Source organism: Parasteatoda tepidariorum, chromosome X1 (genome assembly GCF_043381705.1).
Source record: "Parasteatoda tepidariorum isolate YZ-2023 chromosome X1, CAS_Ptep_4.0, whole genome shotgun sequence".
Classification (NCBI taxonomy): Eukaryota; Metazoa; Arthropoda; class Arachnida; order Araneae; family Theridiidae; genus Parasteatoda; species Parasteatoda tepidariorum.
Genome location: NC_092214.1, coordinates 55,986,561 through 56,007,223, shown reverse-complemented (window position 1 = coordinate 56,007,223; position 20,663 = coordinate 55,986,561). Strand labels below are relative to the sequence as shown.

At 26.7% G+C, this 20,663-nt stretch overlaps 1 protein-coding gene across 2 annotated transcripts in view; it reads right to left on the bottom strand.

The window, feature by feature from the left end:
• LOC107448939 (neuropeptide F receptor-like) overlaps nucleotides 1-20,663 on the bottom strand; it is a 193,887-nt gene that overhangs the window by 77,150 nt on the left and 96,074 nt on the right. Inside the window, exons 1-2 of one of the 2 annotated variants that reach the window (XM_071187612.1) lie at nucleotides 12,252-12,357; nucleotides 6,857-6,918 (exon numbers count right to left, since the gene is read on the bottom strand). The gene's annotated coding sequence lies outside the window, so the exon portion shown is untranslated. Of the gene's footprint in view, nucleotides 1-6,856; nucleotides 6,919-12,251; nucleotides 12,358-20,663 lie in introns of those variants that run through there. The other variant, XM_071187611.1, reaches the window with a different exon arrangement.

Sequence of the window (20,663 nt, the reverse complement as noted above, 5' to 3'; positions counted from 1 at the left end):
AATAATGTAAATATTATGACCACAAATTAAGAATTTAAAAACTGTCAAAAATTTTAATGGTTGGTTTCTATCATAAATTGAAAATTTGATCGAAAGATGTTTATAAAACCCATCATTATTTTTATATTTGGTTTGTGAAGTTCTTGAAGATTTAAACTGTGTTTTAAAAGTTAAATGTGCACATAATTTCAAAATTAATTCTTTAAAAATAAAAGCAGTGTGTCTCTTACGCGCTTTTAGTGTAGTCTGAAGCTTATCTTAATTTACTTTATAGCTTGTGAAGTCAAATTGAAATATAAAATACGGATTGAAACATATTTTCCAACCTCATTATGATAATTATTAAGCATAGCAACCGATTGTTAAAACTTAATGTGTTTATTTGAATCACTGCAGGTACACGGAGAAAAAAATCTGTTTAAATTACTGTACACATGGTAATGGCATCTCTGCTTAAAAAATAAATGCTGATTAATATAACAAAAACATATGGTATTTAAATTTTTCCTTTTATAGTTTTTCCGTTTATATGGTAACATTTTTACTGAAATTCTCTTTTTCAAAATTATAGTTCTCATTATCACATATTTAGTAAAATGTACAAAACCGAAAATGACTTTTATGTCATGTTCTAAGGTAACATGTTAAAATATCCAAATTCTATCACATTTACCAAATTTTATCACATGTTATAAAATATTTTTATTGCTAATTCTACCAAATTCTTTACCAAAGCGCTTCGGTAAAAAATACCGATCTTTTATGTGTTTCATAGAACCAGAAATAAGATAAATTTTACCATATTTTTTTTAGTTTTAACCAAACTTTTCTTTACAGTGAAAAATGAGCATTCTGACTTCTTTTGAATACATTAAAAAACTATCTATGCAGAAAGTTTATGAACATTTCTTTTAAATAGCAATTGTCAGAAAATCAAATACATGAAAATTTAATTTAAGAAGGACGTAAGAAATATTTGCATTTTCTAAAGAAATTTTCTCATTATAGAAAATTCTTGAGACATATATATTTTGAAGGAACATTCTTTAATTTTTAAAACAGTTCATTGCGAAGGAACTAAAAAATCAAAACTTCATTATATCAATTGTTTTTATGTCTTGAAAGAAATATATTTTCTAATCTCCTGAGAAACAGTAGAAAAATTACAGATGAAAATCTTAATTTACTGTACAAAAAATAAATATATTAACTCGTATGGATAACACATTATCCAAACTAAAATATCAGATACACTTCAATCCAGTTATAGCATCAATAATCCTAAGTACAATAACAAAATAATGTTTTCTCTGAAGAGTTTATTTATGTACATATGAAATGTATTGTAGTTACAATGATAAATTCATTAATTTTTAATTACTTTATTTGACATCAATTAGGTAAAAATTAATTTTAACAAAAGTAATACGTAGTAAAGGATAAACAAAATCTTTGAAGTTTGCTGTTTTTTATGTCATAAATAAAAGGTAATTTTCTTTTATATCTTTTTTTCTTTTATCATTTTTAATGCCATTTAACATCTATTTTTCTAACTGTTTCGTCACATTTTCAATGTATCATAAAAATTCATTTGTTGTTAATTTTAATTAGGTTATTTAGAAAAAAGGAACTTTAATAAAATTGTACTATTTTTCCTGGAAATCACAACTGTAACAACTGTGTGTATCTTAAAAACTGTTTATTTCTCTTATAAATCTCATAATCGAATAATTGAAACTCACGTTCATATTTATATTATTCTATACAATTTTCATCATTTTTAAACTAGTTAATAAAGTAAGGTTTAAAATATCGTAATACATTAAGCACGGTGGCAGAGAAATTTTATTAATGTATTTTTATAAAGAGTTCGCACAAATAAGCAGTGACTGTAAATTTTAAATGTTTACATATATAACATTGTAGTGTGGTACACAGAAGAGTCTTATTGATTTTATGAGTGTCTTATTGATAGCGCCGTCTTATTGACTTTATGAACTGGGCATGTATTGATGCCACGCCGTGTCCAACGTGTTAAGTAAAATATCTCTCAGCGAGTTCTATAATTTCAGTTTTATCCAATTTACTTATATATTTTAATATTATGTATAGTGTGCAAATTTGAAAAAAGAAACACCTTAACTACTTTTAATTAAATGAGCCGTGGTGGCTCAGGGGATAAAGCGCTCGCCTACCAATGAGGTGAACCGGGTTGGAATTCCGGCGGTGGCTAGTAGATACGAATTCCGCACCCAGCTCATACCGACCACAGTCCTAACGCAAAGTATCCTCAGTGGAAGACGGATCATGGGTTAGAATCCCCTTTCCATCAGACTAACCGTGGGCGGTTGTTGTGGTTTTCCTCTCCTTGTAACGCAAATGCTGGTTAGTTCCGCAAATGCTGGTTTAGTAAAAAGTCCTCCGTGAAGGCAAATTGCTCCCATCACTTGATCCAGGAGTTCCCTTGTCTTCTGTATTGGGCTCAAAATTATAAGACTACGGAGTTGAACATTCGTAGTCGCAAACCCAAAAACTCGGTCGGCTGTTCAACGAAGATTATAAAATAAAATAAAATTACTTTTTATTTAGGGATTGCGTTCTAACATGCTAAAATGCACTGTGGGAAAATATTCTCGAAATTACCACATTGTGGTAAAATTAATCGTGCTTTCTGACTTCATGAGAACACAAAAATATGCTTTAATTTTTACCAAAGCACTTTGACAAAGACTTATGTTTAAATTACCGATAAAATATGGTTTTATTTGCATGCTGTTCGGTGGTAAATTTCACAAATTTAAAATAAATAAAAATGCATGCTACTGCACAGCGAGACTGGAAACTTCACTACTGTTACTACTTTCGATTTAGAAACCCGACCACTTGAATAAGTGAACGGCGCTTTTCCGTTGAGCTATTAAGACGTGTCTGGGATTTGAAACTACTTATTTCTGTTATATGCAACATAATATCCTTTTTTTTCTTCTTACGATTATGTACTTGAGTATTTCTTTTTGCAAATGAGGTTAATGATACACCAAATCTATAAAGAAATCAAACTATTTCATTCAATGACAGCAAATACGAAAAATGCAGTTTTTTTCTTTTTTAGTTTATCCAGTTTATCAGAAATATTCAGAGACACAATGATAATATGTGTTTATTTTTAAAAACCTGAATAGCGAAGATAATTTTCAAAATACTATTTTATTATGTATTCATTTCAAGAAGGGACTTGTTACAACTGTTTTAGCTAAGAAATCATATATTTCTCGGATTGAGTATGTATATCATAAAATTGATATTTTTAATTGTCAACAATGGAACTACTTGTTGTTCAAAAGAAAACCTAAAATGAAAACTATGGATTGTTAAAAGACTGCAAACAATAACAAGCTTCCTAAAACCGAAAGAAATGCAGAAAACTTCCGGTGAATCTCTTCGCTTATGTTATGCTTACAAAGCGATGTGTAGACAGACTTAATATTCCAGAAAGTTTAATTGTTGTGAGTTTTGTTCAAATTTGCCCGAAATTTTATCATTCATAAGAGTTTTTTGCAATTTCTGTAATCCTGACAGGTCATGAGCCAAAAACAAATTCATGAAAATTAATATTACAACATAAATAAAGTGTAAGATTTTCCACGCTTTGAGTGTAATCCCTTGTTTGGTAAAATGTCACTGGTTGTTATTTTTTTGTTAGTATCACAGCTTGCTTGCAGGGTCTTTCGAATAAATTTTTTATTTGTTTCGTTAAAAGTTAAATTGAAGGAGCGCGTAATATTGTATACACTACAAGCATAATAATATTGAATCACGCACTTTTCCAAGTTTCGGCGTAAAAATCAATCGGAAGTAGTAAACCGGAAGTCTTACGACGAATTTTGACCCCTAGCTTAATCTCTTCTTAGCTTTTCACGGTCAACCATCCATACACAATAAAAGTATACAAATTTAAAAACATTCAAAAATGCAGAAAAAAATCAGTAAAAACAGAAGATTGAGTAGTTAAAAGTTCTTACAGGAAAATTATGACGATTGCGAACACGAGATACACACCGGCTTAACCGTTACGCCACCAAGCGTCATGAAGCGAGAGCTATCTTTTTCTTTCTGTTAAATGCAGTAAGAAAGGTTTTTGGGGGAGGCTTATAACTTCGAAACCACCAAAGTGACATCAAAATAAATACCATATTCTAATATTGCGCCTCAAAATTTGTGGAAATTTTCTTTATATATATCCAATTCTTACGTTACACGCGCCATTTTCTTCTTAGACATAAGTTTGGTTTTACTACGTTAAAACTAAACTAAGTAAAACTAGTAAAAAACAATATCCACCATAAAAAATTGAGGCCGTGGGGAGTGTGTTTATCTCACTTCCATTAAACTGTTAAAATACTCATTATTATCCCTTTTCCCTTTTCTGAAATTAGGAAATATATTAGGAAAATAAATAAGAAATAGGTAATTTAATTTAATTATTGGCAAATAATAATGTAATTATAATCAAATGATAATTGAATTTAAGCAAATGAAAACGAATAATAAAATTTGGGGGCGAGTTTTTTGTTGCATTAATGCAAAAAAATTTATATTGCCTAATTCGGGTGTGGAGATTACGAATCTGAAACCAGTTTTGCTCCTAAAGCAACAGCTTATTTTTCGATGAAATTTACAAGTTTGAAAATGTTAGCAGTGGGTTCGTAAATTTTGCGACGAACTTCTTGGGGAATTAAGGATTAAAATTGCATATGAACACATACACGAAAATGTCATTGTACACGGCTAGGGGTACTTTCCAATTATGACCTTTTCTGGAGCACACAAAGAAACAGTTCATAATAGGGAGAGTCCCTAGCGGCGTAAGAGGACATTTCCAGACATGGCTTTCTGTGCAGCTCTAATTCTGATGATGAGCTCTAACTCTCTTAGAAAATTTCAGCAACATTGATGCTACACCCTGTTACATCTAGCGTTTCTTGAAATGTACTTTTTGACAATAAAAAATAGACTAAAAAATTTAATTTAAGGAAACTGTAGCTAGGAGAGAGAAATCCCGCAAAATAAGCATTGTGAAAAGTAACCAAGATCGGTTAAAATATTTAATCCAGCAGAAAACAAAGAAAAAGTTTTTTTTCCAGTGTAATGTATTTATTATAGGAATAGAAATAGTTCGATGACGTAGTTTAAAATTACCTCATCTATTTCCTATCAACTCAGTGCCACCATTTCAAACAAACTCGGCAAGAAAATATGATAAGCAGAGTAGGAGATCTATTAACATTCACTCCATTTGGTAAGGAGCATTGTTATCAAATCTTAAAATTACCGAATAAATGGTGAAATGTTTGGCACATTTTGAAAAATTCTCTGATAATTTTGTCGGTGTTATTAAAACCTGAACGTGAAAACCATTCCCTCAAAACCATTTTAGGTAATACGAACTATAATTTTGAAAACCAGAAATTCCGTTGAACCATTACCATAATGAACAGAAAAATTGTAAAACACATGATTTAAGTACCATAAATTTTAGTGTTTATTACTAGAACTCACGTTTTCTTTTTCTTTCTTTTTTTTGAAAAAAAGAAAAATCAGAAATATCTTTGCCATATAGTTGCGTTTTCTTTTTTCTTTCTTCTTTTTTGTTAGAAATAATGTATTTCTCAGTAGGTAATCTCCTCGAAATCAAGGTTGAAATTAGTTATGCTAATTATTTAATTAAAATGGCATTTTAACATACGAAATCAGACACAAACGCATTTTGTCTGAATAAGCGTACCGTTTTTCCGCTATCTGGAAAATATATACCAATTATTTAGTCAGGAGCGAGGCTGAAAATTCACGCATCTTAATGCTTTTTTCTTCCATACTTTATGCAAATCACCAAAACTCTGGAATTTTTTAAGTGAAGTTTTCATAAGCTTTTTGCACATGGTTTTAAAACTCCTTCATTTAGAATTTTTTTTTTCAAATGTATTATTTTTATAATTATTTAATATTAGTTCCTTACATAACTTAATAAAGTTCAAAAGACTTTAGAATTTCAATGAGTTCAATTTTTTCTATTTCTTTAAAATATTTAAGTGAAGATATCGAAAATTGGAACTTGATCAGTCGAATATTTCTTTAGAAATGGAAATTTGAAAATATGATTTTTTTTAAATTGCATTGCTCAGAAACTTATTAGATGATTTAGTTCAAATTTTTGATTTGCCCATTGAGAAGAACATCTCAATAACGCAATAAATACTTAAAATTATTGAAATAAAACTGGAAGATTTAAAATATTTCGATGATAGTTGAATTATATACACAGAGAAAATGTAGTCAAAACCTTTAAAATATGATAAAATTTACCGTGTTTCTGACTCTTCGGAAGCACCAAAAAGCTTGGTAATTCTTACGGAAGTGGTTACGATTCTTGCAATATGTGATAAAATTTGGTAAATGTAAAATTTGGTAATTTTATATTTGGTTAGATTTACCTTTCAGTTTTGTATTTTTTCTAAATATGTGGTCACAAAAACTATAATTTTGAAAACCAGAATTCTGGGTTAATTTCCAAATGAATAATTTAAATACCGTATAATTTGCTTTTTACGACCAGAATTATGGTTTTCTTTTTTACCAAAAATGTCCTTACTATAACTATACAGTACGGTAATTTTATCAGAAACTTTTTAAATCGTATAAAGAGAACTGCTTTCTTCTTCATCGAAATGCTCCTCTAACTTTTAGACTTTCATTAACCATCATTACGGAGTAAGGAAATCATTAAATCAACCTTACCCCACTTTAAGATTTATTTGCAAATAAAGACAACACAAATAAACATGTTTACTATTCATACCTGGAAAGACGATCTGTTTGGCTCAGAAGCACTTAAATAAATACATAGAGTTCTTCTCAATCCTAAAATAATCAATGAACATGAGTAAAAATATGTTCAAAATATTATATTGAAATTCAGCTACTACATTTTATTTCGATTTTCAAGGAAGTAGACAACATTGTTAACTTCCATGGTAGATCGAAATGCTTACTGTCGTAGTAGAATACACAAAAATGTTTTAATTTCTTAGGATGAATTGACATGCTTACTGCGAAATTCCATGTATATGAAGTTGAATAAAAGAAAAATTATGTATTGTGATTTAAAAATTTTAAAAAAATGCATTTTTATTAAAAAATAAACTTTGAATAAATATTTATATATATATATATATATATATATATATATATATATATATATATATATATATATATATATATATATATATATATATATATATATATATATATATATATATATATATATATATATATATATATATATATATATATATATATATATATATATATATATATATATATATATANTCCGCTACTTAAAAAAAACTATACCGGAACATATGCTCCTGCACCCCAGAGCCCAAGGTCAAGAAAACTGAGATGGGCACAGTCGGCCTTGGCCCTCTTAATGGGCTGTCGCGCCACTGAGTTAGTTAGTTTATATATATATATACTCTGTTTTTAATTTTTAAATACTACAAAAATATATACACAAACGAATATGTTTTATTTTACTTATAACATAATACAATATAAACACTTGTATTTTTTATTGAAAAATATAAAGAGTTCACGGAAATCATTATTAGATAAATTAATGATGATAAATGAATTAATATTTAAAAATATGAGTGATTAATAGTGAAAATAGTACCACGAAAAATCTTTTATTCAACAAAATAAATACATCATTAATAATTTCATAAAAAATGTTATGAAAAAGATAGAGAATGAATTAAATGCTTCTCTTTGCCATTTCGCAACTTTTAATACCAAAGATAATTCCTCGAAATTGGATGAAATATAGATACAGATTAAGAAGAATAACTATAAAAACATGATTTATGTTTTCATTTTCTTCAATACAATTAGGTCCTTTACTACTAAGCATGAGTAATTATTTATAAAATGCTAAAACCAAAGTTAATGCCTAATGTAACAAAAAATGTTACTTTCGTAATATGTTTTCAGCTATAGAGACTAAATCAGAAGAAAATTATGTTTTATATACGTCACTTTTTGCGAAAACTAATAAATATCCATTAATCCCATACGCAAACTAATTTGCCATAAATAGATAATCTCTTATTTACATGAACGTAAAAAAGGGAATAAATCAGTGTTGGGAATTCAGCTTCATAAAAGATAAAAAGGAAGATGTACTGTTAGTTCGTCTATCGCTCGGGGATGCAAGTGTTATTACACTACTTGCCAATTATGTAGCAAAAGTCCATAAACAGGATTCAAGCTTTTTCTGACTAAAGTCGATCCTCAGTCCTAGATACCTAACTTATAAACTAGTCAATACATTCACCACAAAAAGGATATATTTTCCTGTGATTAAATTGAAATGTCCCCCAAATTTCATATTACTTTTTTATTCAGCTTGTTAAAGTGATTTTAATTACAATGAAAATGGTAACTGTTCGGTTATTTTTTCATAACACCTGTTCAATAATGCTTAAAATGTATAAAAATTCTATCAAAAGTAATTCAATATATTTTAGTATATTGAATTACTATTAATAGAATTTACATGTCATTTAAAAATTTATGAAAAGCAATGAAAAACGCACACAGTGCTATTATTCAGCAGGCTAAGAAAAATGTCGTTTTTGTTTCACGAGAATTCATAAACTGAATTTTACTGAGTGAGAAGCAAGTAAATTGAAACGTGGCACTTTTATCGCAAAAACTTATTTCAAAAACTAACATAAGAGCATTTCTCAGCGCCAGTTTTTTAATATTACAATTAGTGTTCATCTGGAAAAAATATACAAAATTTGATTTTGATCGTATACGCTGAAATAGATCAAATTGTTTCCTTTTATGTCTTCAACAAAATCAATTTATTTCTTCAATTTAAAGGTAATGGTTAGAGTGTAAGGTATTTAGAAACAAGAAAAAACCTCTTTAAGGTTATCAGAATCAAGTTAACGTTTTTCGGACTAAAGTTCCTATGTTTCACTTTCTTCTTTTTAATCTAACTCGAATAGTTTTAAAAGAAATTTCCTTTTTACTCCAGCTGCATTGAAGTAATTTTATGATTTCTAAAAGATTCTCTGGAGTAATAGTTTACTTTGTTACCTGTTCATTTTCGCAGCATAATTCTCAAAACTGCAAATTTCAAGACAAGAGAAAAACTTTTTCTACCACTCTAATTAATAATCTTCAATTATATATATATATATATATATTATATATATATAAATATATATATCAGAAAAAATGATTGCTGGACATGAAACCGAAAAAAGTATAATAACAGGATAAATCATCAAACAGAAACAGGAAATAGTACATAATCCAAACAGCATCTAAAACATAAACGAAAATAGAAACAAAATAAATAGCACAAAATTAAGGTTGTGGCACACTGACAGATATGGCAGCATTATCATAGGGGCATTACTATGTCGTCAGTTCGAGAGCAGTTTCTACGGTTCACGAGCAAATATTGCAACTATACCCCCCCCCCCCAAGAAAAATAAGATAGAAACCTAAATCAAGTCAAATGAAGATTATATACTGATATCTCGAAAATCAAAGTAGAAGTACTTAAATTCAGCAGATAGGAAACCCGATTCTTCGAATGAGGGTCACAGGTTCGAGTATAAACTAGTTTGATTGTGCCAAAAGGGGTAAAAAAAACCTATGCATGAAATTTTTAAGGTTTAGATGAGATAAAAAAGAATTTGAAAGAACTTAAACTAAACTGATCAATTAGAAATTCAAACGTGCAGCCAATTATGTTTTAAATTGATCCAACAGAACCTTCAATTTTAGGGAGACCATACCATAGCATAAAGCTAAGCATTAATTCTCATCGGAAGGTAGTCTTCTACTAAATCAGCTACCTGTCTATAAATCCAATCCAGATATTATGATTCAAGAGAACTTTGTGTTGAGATCTACAATTATTTTAATAGGCGTATCATTATTACAAATAAACTTAATGCGATTAATGTGAAATAAAATTATATTTCTGTAGAAACTTATAGAAAGATTAGAATTCGAGTAAATTAACTTGTTGACAGGCAATGGAAAGTAATTTCTTTTATCATAAATATCAATTTGAGCGTTAGATGAGTTTATTGTAATGAATAAATCAAGGATCTGAACATGCATTAAATTGATTAGTTTTTACCAGAGTTAAGTCCGCTGGATAAGCTGTGTTAGCAGCATCAATAACATCTATACAATTAAATATAATCATCAATAAATCTGAAGCGCTCTATATAGAAAATTGCAGCATTCATTCAAAAGTTGTATTAAAAAAGATTAGTTGGAATACTTAAGAACTTTCCACCTTGTAGTATGCCAACTATCTGCAGAAAGATACATTCCGCTAAAGATAAAATTATATTTAAAAGAAAGAAAAAAAACAGGAATTATTATTGGTTTGTTGGTATTCACAATCGAAAAGAACATTTTTAAATTTATCCAGTGGTATAAAATAATAAAAGGTGCTTGAAATCAAAAACCTCAATCAGTGTAATGAAATTATTACTAATCAAGTTAATAACTGGATAGTTATTTTTTATAATCCAAGTAAATTGCGAATCATATATAAGATTAAATAAACTGTTAAATATTTGGCAAATAGTTTATCTGGTGCAATAATATAAATATTACTGCCACAAATGATATCTCGATACATAATAGGTGTTTCACGAAATTTTGGGGTGATGGTAATATGAGGTAGTGTAATGTTGTCATTTTCTTACAAATTTTACTTTCAAATTTCATTTAAAGAAATAATTTTGTGATAATACTTTTATAGCTATCGGAACAGGGTTTATAATTTAAGATATAGTTATATACATATTAAGGAATAATTTAGAGAGGTTAATGCAAAAATACATTTAGCATATTGAGATACTTAAAATCAAGCTATCAACACTGAGATACTTTCTTTATGCAACATAAAATGTGCTAATAGTACTTTAAAATTAATAAAAAACAAATAATTGCAAAAATTCATCTTTTATCACTTACTTTTAAATATGAGTAATTTTGAAATTTTTTAGAAATAAAATGTGATATATGAAGTCAATTTTTATGCTAAAAACTTCATTATAGCAGTTATCAAAGTCATTCGAATAAAAATTATGACTTAAATTTAAATATACTCTTTTGTTATCAACTCTTTGGCTATCGACTATTAGAAATTGCTGTCATGTTTGAAGTTGAAACTGTCTTTTATTAGCAATCTATAGTTTTGTCAGATGAAAAAATTGATTTTTAAAATGGTTACATGATTAATTTTTGGAGATTACTTGGGTAACCTTCCTTGTAAGTTTTTCGTTTATTATTATTACTGAATAATTTCCCTGAAAGTTACTTATAATAACAATTCATTTAAAGAAAAAATCAGTTAATGAGTCAATTTCAGACGTTTCCTTTCACATTATTATCGTATAATAAATTGAATTAAAGGGGTGGTTTACGTATGGGTGGTTACAGATTTTCAATTTCGTAAAAATAATCCATGTGAATATTTGCATTATTTGCTAAATATACTTGTTGTTTATTCAGAAAGACAAACTAAAATTACTGTCGTTTGCTTTTCACGAAATGTTTCACAAAAACATTACTACTCAGGGTATTCTAGAAATACCGCCCTTAATATGTAACTTTTAGAATGTTTCTAAAGAAATGAAGAAAAGAAACATACACACTAGCATTCGCAAATTAATATTTAACCACGGTGCAAGAAAGAGAACATAAAAAACAGCATGACTGGTTTGATAGGGGAAGGAAACACGGAGGAGTTGAAAGGAACACCTTCAAGTTTCAACCTCAAATAAATCTGTACTGATGTTTAATACCTCTGCTTTCCTCTACTGTAATTAGTCAGATTTCGATACGTGTCTTCCATTTCCTCGGTCAAATACTAATATGCAACTTCTAATATGGATTTTCTTTTGTTTTCATTTTTGATATGATTCTTAAAATGCATATTAAGTGTTGTCTTTGCGGAACACCCTTCATAAATACTGGCACTATTTTTAAAACGGAATTAATTACGGTGTTTGGATGATTGACACTAGCGGTGTGTTTGACTACAAGAAAGTTGAAATTCATAAAGAAATTTTAAAACGTTTTCTCATAAGTACTACAAATATTCAATAAATTTAATTGTTTTCTATTTACAAAAAAAACAGAATTACCTTTATTTTCTTGGAATTAGATATGAATGAAAACAACAGAATATAAAATACAGTGGCATTTCAAAAGCGTAGCTAAAATTCATTTGCTTCCATCAACATTTCTTTTTTCTTTTTCAAAACGAAGCATTCATACAAGACAAAGCATTTTTATTATTGTTAAAAAGTATAAAAACATAACAATAAAATTATTTTTGTTCGAAGCAAAATTCGTTTTTCCTTTTATGAAGTCATAAAATTTTATTGAATTTATCTGTTGTTTGTTTGAAAAGGCAAACTAAAATTACTGTCATTTGCTTGTCATTAGACATTAAAATATATTAAAATATAAAATTTCTCGCTATTTTAAAAACGCAATTACTTTAAGAGGTTTGAACAAATGAATAGCTCAAGTAATAATCTTTAAATGGTTTTATAGATTGTATGAAAAAAGATTTACGTAGAACAACTTTTAATAGATTCTTAATAATCGTGTTGTGATGCCATCATAGGCATTACATATTTTCTAGCTTTTAAAATTTCTTTAATTTCTTAGACTTAATTTGTTTAATCATTTTTAAGCCTGTTATAATTTAATTAAATCAATTATTTAATTTTATCTCATTTTATAAAAAGCGAATATATATTTTTTTTAATTTTCTTTTTTTCTTTATTTTCTCTCTCGCACTTTTTTTTCTTTCTTTGAAAGAAAGAAAAGCAGAAAAATAAACAAAAGAAAAGAAAAAATGAACGAATAAATTAAGAAAAAAAGATGAAAGAAAAGAAAAATTTAAAATGAGGAGGAAAAAGATTAAAAGTATTAAGAAAAGGAAAAGAAGAAGGAAAAAAAGGATTAAAAAAAGAAAGAAAGAAAAGAAATAAAAGTATTTATATTCGCTTTTTATGAAATTGGGATAAAAATTAAATATTTGATTTAATTTTATTACAACAGGATTAAGAATGATTAGAAATATTAAACTTATGAAATTAAAAAAGTCTTCAAATATGTGAAAAAGATGTAATAGCACTAAAATTATGTAATAACACTCTTCTGTACCAAAAATTGTTTTAAGCGTTTTCTAATAATTTCTATAAATAACTGACATTTATGACATTGAATTGTTTTCGGTTTAAAAATAAATAAATAAGAATTACTCTTACTTGCTTGGTGTAAGGTATTTATAAAAATAATTGAATATAAAATACAATGCCATTGTTAAAAATTCAAATAAATTCTGTTGCTTCCTGATCATTTCCAAAAAATACCATGTATTCAAAGCGAAGTGCCATAATTATTGCAGAAGAATATCATAACATGGCAGTTTTCTTTAAATAAATTTATTATTTCTCGATGCAAAATTCATTTTTCTTCTTTTGAAGAAAATAATGCTTAATGACCTTTAGTTGAAGTTATGTTAGTGAGCTTGTTGGAAGCTAAATTATGAAAGAAAGATAATTTAACTAGGAGCTTCAGAAATCTGAGCAGACGGGGATCGTTATAAAGAGTAACAAGATTTATTACGCTTGTCTGAAGAGAAGAGGTTGCTATTTCATCGTTGCAAATGTAATCAAATTGTTGCATGCTGCTAGAATTTGCAAAAGTTCCTCTTTGTACTAATGCTATGTAGCTGTCATAAAATCATTTTACGGAAGCGACTTCATTTCTATGACTTTCAGTTATTTTCGGTTTTAAGTTTCGGTTACATTTAATTTTATTCTGTTATTTAAAATTCTGTTAGCTATATATTCCTATTAAATCGGAGTTTTATCATTTCATAACATTTAAGTTTAAATATTTTAATACCTAAATATATATTATTTTTTTATGTTTTACTGAAACTTCATCATAGCAATATTTTAGTTTTTAAAATGTCAATAAAATATCTTATTTTAACAAAATTAAGGTTTATAAATTTACAAAGGTAATTAACTTTATGCCAGTATGCGTCATTTGGTGCTGTGGTGAGTGCTTGAAGCCGCATTTTTTATTTACTTTTCCGAATTATAGTTTTGTATACTTATTTATTCATTTTTGTTTGTTTGTTTACTGACAACATATATTTTCATGCGCATTAGAATGAATTTGCTAGCGTCATTGCTAAAATATTTCCTTGAAAACAATCATATTATTTGTTCGCACTAATAATTTAAAACGCTTGTTATTTTGCCAATTATGTGATTTTTTTTACACGAAAACTACGCTTCTATACTTAAAAGAGTATATTGTTTTTTCCTCTACATGCCGATAAAATAAAATAACATTTGACTTTTATCTCCTTTAATAAAGTAGAGTAAACAAATCTGGCAAAATTGACAATCATCCTATGTTTTATCAAACACATTTTTTTCGCAGTTCTATTCATAACTTAAAATTGTGACACGATGAAATATCAAACAATGAATTAGTGTAACTAAATTATGTAGAAACTATGAATTTTTAATAATCCTAGAGATACATAATAATACTCAACTGATTTATCTTAGGAGCAGAAAAATTGATTGCTATCATTGATACGAAAAAAGTACAAATTTTGACTTTTCACATTTCTGAAGCTCAATTATAAAAAATCAGAAAAGTGCAACTGCAATAACTTTCGAAAACTTCACGTAATTTTCTCTTCTTCACACAATTAAACCATAGTAATTAGAAATTTTTCTTAACACCTATACTACAGTTTTAAAAAATTTTAAAGCTAATTGAAGAGAAAAATAACTGTTTGAAATTGGTTTTATTTGTATAAGGCTGTTTTGTATTTTATTCAAGACTTTGTTCCTTTATAAAATATTTAGAGTCAGTTATGTCGAAAAAAGGAGAATCGTGAATTCTAATAGGTTTAAAGCTACAATGAATTCGATTTTTTTTTCTCACAAAATCGATAAACTGGAAAAAATTAGAAATTGATTTCAAGTAAAGCAATTTCTTAGAATATTCAGAAAGCGCGACAAAATTTTTTAAGAACAGTTTTCTCAAAGAAAAACTTAATTTTCCTACTAATGTTTAAGTCAACAAGTTAGTTAATCTACTTTAATTTGATTATTCAGAAATGATTCCTTTTTGAGATTGTTGATTGATTAATCATTGTTTTGTAAGTGATTCTCCAAAGAAATAAATGCTACAAATGAAGAAGAAAGCAATTGAATATTTATAAACGATGCAAATTCCAAAAAAAACTATAAAAATAACTTTTGAATAATACGATTACTCTAAATTTATAATTTTGTTCAAAAAATATTGTGCACTGAGCAAAAAAAACATGATCAAAACTACCAGAATAGGGTAATGTTTACCGTATTTCTGGTTCTATGTAAGCACTGAAATGCTCAGTAATTTTAACTTTGTAATGATTTAGATAAAGTTAACAATAAAATATGGTTATATAATATGAGATAAAATTTGTTAAATATGTTAAAATTTGGTAATTCTATCATAATACTTTGGAGCAAGGCATTAAAACCAATTAATTAACTTTTAATAGCAAGGCATAAACGCTGTAGAGCAAGACATAAAAACCAATCAATTAGTTGAATTAACTTTTCAGATTTTTTTTTTTACTGTACGTGTGGTAATAAGAACTAAAATTTTAAAAGCCAGAATTTCCGGTTAGTCATTACAATATGAACGGAAAAATTACAAAACGAATGGTTTAAAAACTGTATATTTTAGTCTTAATACCCAGATTATGTTTTTTTTAACTTGAAATGTCTTTACCATACAGTACGGTAATCATATCAAAGTTTTCCGGTAAAAAAAACATCTATCAAAAATATTGCACTATAGAAATAAAAATTTAAAAAAAAAACGTTTCATCTTCAATGAAAATTAAAAACTTAGGTTAAGTACAATAAAACATATCTGCTTATATAATGTTTCTTATGTATAAAGGAACCAAACTAAAGAAATTTAGATTTAACTTCAAAATTAAATAAAAATTAAGTTAAATATCTATATTAAGACTTTACTTTCATATATACCTTGCCTATAATAATACCAAGCAAAAAGAAACTCATGTCATTCCTTATAAAAAGTACAAATTGAAATAAAAAATAGAGTAAACTTTTAATTATGTTATCAACAATGTCTTATACTTAACATAATAAAAATGTCTTTATAATTCAATATGATTTTATTGGTTTTATTTCACTCACAAATTATACTTCTGAAGTAGGAAAAAAATTTAATTAAAAGGTATTGTATAGTTTAAGATTGTAATTTGTTCGAAATTTATATTAATATATTTTTAAAAAATGTTTGCATTAGGAGATAATGGTATTAGAAAACTTATTTCCTTTCTTTTATACATTTTTCTTTTTTTTTTATATAAATAAATAAATGTATGAAATTTAATACTTTAAGTCTTAAAATAATAGTAAGACAACAAAAGTAATAACCAGAGTTTTTTTAAATGGTTTTTCTTTTGTGCTCTGAAAATTAATTTCCAGAATTCTTAGAAAGTGTTGTAGTTAAGTCACCGAATAAAAATTTATAAATGTATTTTTCTTTTTAGCCTTGCTATCACTGATATGTTTTTAGGTTTGGGAAACAAAAGCATATATCATTTAATATCATTTTCCTTACGAATCAATTGAAATTAATATGTTTTTGGCATCTACGTTATATTTTGTTTAACGTAATTACAACAAGGGAAATCATTTATAAATATTTTTGTACTAATTTAACATTCACGCATAAAATAAAAAAAAATCATGCCTGCAAGGATAATAACATTATTCTTAAATTGCAAATTAAATTCATTTTCAGCACCATACATTTATTATATATTCATTTTATTACAATAACTTACAATAACATTACTTATCGTATTCAGACAAAAACTGATCATTCAAGTTTTTAGTTTTTAGAATAGTCATTACTTCATTTATTGACCATTGATTACCTGGGTTTTAATTATATTTGAACGAATCTGAAACCCATATTACATCAACTAATAATATTTAAGAGTGATTTTTTTTATATTTAAGTTTTGATCCTATACACTTATATTGATACACTAGAAGAAATCCCGAATAAAATTACGGTAAAAGAATTCCGGCACTCAGGGAGCCAGTATTTAATACCGTTAAGTCCATTTTTACCGTGGAATTTCACACAGCAAAAACTCTGATATATCGCCTTTTTTGCAGTAATATTTACTGTAAGGACACTGAATCACTGAAAAATAACTGGTTCACTGAATCATTGTTATTGAATAAATATTAACGTAGAAATTACGGTATGAAGTTTCAGGATAAAAATGGATTTTACGATAAAAATGGATTTTACGATAAAATGGAATGTTACACTCTGGGGCCCAGTACTTTTCAGTGTACTTATTTACCTTGTAGAAACATTTATTTAATTACCTACTCTTTTAATGAGATTTTAACATAACTTTAGGGTTTTCATTTCAACCTTTGTCTTTTATTGATTCTGAATCAGTGATAAAAACCGATATAATAGATATATCCATATATGATAGATCTCCTAAAGTATCGAAAATTCATCCAAAGAATATAGTGCTTTATAAATTTTTAAGATTTACCTCATAAAACAATCACAATATTTATAATGATTCTATCAATAAATTCGCAGCTCAGATTAGTGATAAGTGGGCCTCGTTTCAAACTCATAAATAACAAAAAAATATTAAAAAATAAAAATGGTTTGATACTTTTAGCTATTAATAACTGGGTCATTTTTAAAATGGGCAGGCATTTAGAAAAATTCTTATTAAGAATATAAATATTCGAATTATTACATATAAAAATTTCAGTATCAATTGGAATATTTATTACTCATGAAACTGAAAACATCAATGACCTTTTGATTCGGATCACAAAATAAAAAAGTAAAACATTAACTTAAATCTGAATTATCTGAACCACTGTTAGCAATTTTCAAATGTGTTTAAATTAAAAAAAATGAGTACCTGAAACAGTAAAGAATTTACAATCTAGTCAAATTTACACTATAAATTACTAAAATTGCTGTTTGCTAAATTATATAGGGAAATAAAACTAAATAAATGGTAGGAAACAGAATGGAAAACAGTAACAAACAGGAAAGCTGTCAGTAGAACTAAATTTTAAATGTTCTTGCATTCCAAATTACTGTAGTTTAATCTTACAGATATTGAGACCTTCTCGCATTTCTTTTATTAAACTTAATATTTAATGAAATCATTAACAGTCGATAAACAAAATTGCCATAAACATGATAACAAAGTAAAAAATTTATAATCTAGTTAAATTTACGCTGTAAATTACTGAAATTGCGTCTTATTAAATTATATGGGGAAATGAAACTTAATAAATGGTAGGTGACGGAATAGAAAAAGGCAACACAAAGGCAATAAACCAAATTTTAAATGTTCTTGTAAGTAGCTACCATACAAATATTGATACCTACTTACATTTCTTTTTATTGAATTTTATATTTAAGGAACACTAAATCAAAGTCCAATAAATAAAAAATACCATGATTACGATAACGAAGTTAAGAGTAACAGAAGGAAAAAAAATGAGATGCAAGTTGGTTTACTAGTACAGATTCAATTGAAAAGAAGAAATGTTTATATAAAACTAAAGCAAAAATTTTATCTCACCATAAAAAATCATATTAAACAATAAATTTAAAACAAGTATGCTAGAGGGGAAAGTTAATAAAGCACTCTTACCTTGACAAAGCTTTATTTTCTTAGAATAAAACAAATTTAGTGATAATTTTCTGAATAGCTACTTTATCTAATAATAGACCATCCAGGAAGCCATGAGATCCAGTTTTGATAAATAAACAGAAATAATTTTATACAAAAATTATTGAAACAAAGCAGAAAATACCCTGGAACAACATTAAAATGTTGGATTTTTACTCGAAAGTAATTTTAAAACCATACATAAGATAAACTGAGCCTGCATATTACATACACCTTTTGAGAACTAGATCAGTTATTTTCAATAAAGACGTGATTTAATTGCAGTAAAAATGGAGCCAAATAAGGATGAGGCATAACAGTTAAGCTGTATCTGACATATTAAAAAGGTATTACAATTCTATGTATCTACATTTGCTAAAAACATATAGTAAATTAATTTAAATGCTTAAACATTTTATTTGAAACTTTATTTCAGTAATTAAAATTATTTCAAATCATGGAACGTCAAAAGTATAAGTTTTTTAAAAATTACCCAATATTCAATAACTTTAAATATAACCCAACTCACTGAAAAAATACACCATGATCATGCAGACGCCCCTACCCTGGCCAGTGGACAGCATTTTTGATTGAACCAGAAGTCCTAACGAAACTACAAATTACAATCTTTCCATGGACTCGTATGCGTCATAAACTCTGATGGACGATAACTATAAACTCTCAAAAACTATAATAAGCGATGTAGGTGTTTAGAGTTTACTATATATAAAACTATAATAAACTTTAAGCACCTTTTAAAACATTAAACTATTCAAAACTATTAATTGCTTTTTTGTTTTCACAAAAAATTAAACCGTAGAGTGTAGCAAAAATTTAAATATGTAACAAAATTATCAGATAGTAGAACTATTTTATTCCTTAGGTTTTATATATAATTTAGGCTCGTTTTCAATAAGTCCAGTAAAAATGATGAACCTATTAAAATATTAATATTAAGTACCTAAAAGAATTCAAAGCAAACCTCACTTAATAAATTTGCAAAAAAAGTTGCATTAAAAATAATTACATGCATGCAATAATTACAATAATTATATGATTAATAATTATGTACTAAACAATAAATAATTATATATTAAAAATTATTTATTATTTATTAACAATCACTACAATTGCTAGAATTACTATTATTAATTATATTTTAAACAATTGCATGAATATTAAATATATACTTATTAAATACCTACATAAATATTAATTACATATTAAACATTTGCATTTTCACTTAAAAAACACTATTTAAATCGTATCATTATAGAAGATAAATTAATCAATGAGAAATAATTTTTTTTTATTGAGTCTTTGAGTATTTAATAATTGCTAAACATCCCTGAAGAATTCATACGAAGCACCATCAAGAACAAACATCGCTTCAAGTGTTAATTAAACTTTTCTTCGCCACTAATTTCTTTTCAGAAAACTTTAATTTAATTAAGATTTCTAGGAAAGAGCATTTCATTATATATAATTTGATTACTAAATAAAAGGACAAATCACTAATACTTTTAAAAAGTTAAGCATGAATAATATTTATAATAAGTTCTAATTTAAAAAGATGTTTGTTTAACTATTTTAATAAAGTACTCAGAATAACACTGTAAAAATTTTGATTTTTCTCTCTTCTTTGGGGGGGATATTTCTTACTTTTTGCACCTGCACTTAACTTTAAACTTTAGGCAATTGCAACCAGTTATTTATAAATATACATATATATATATATATATAT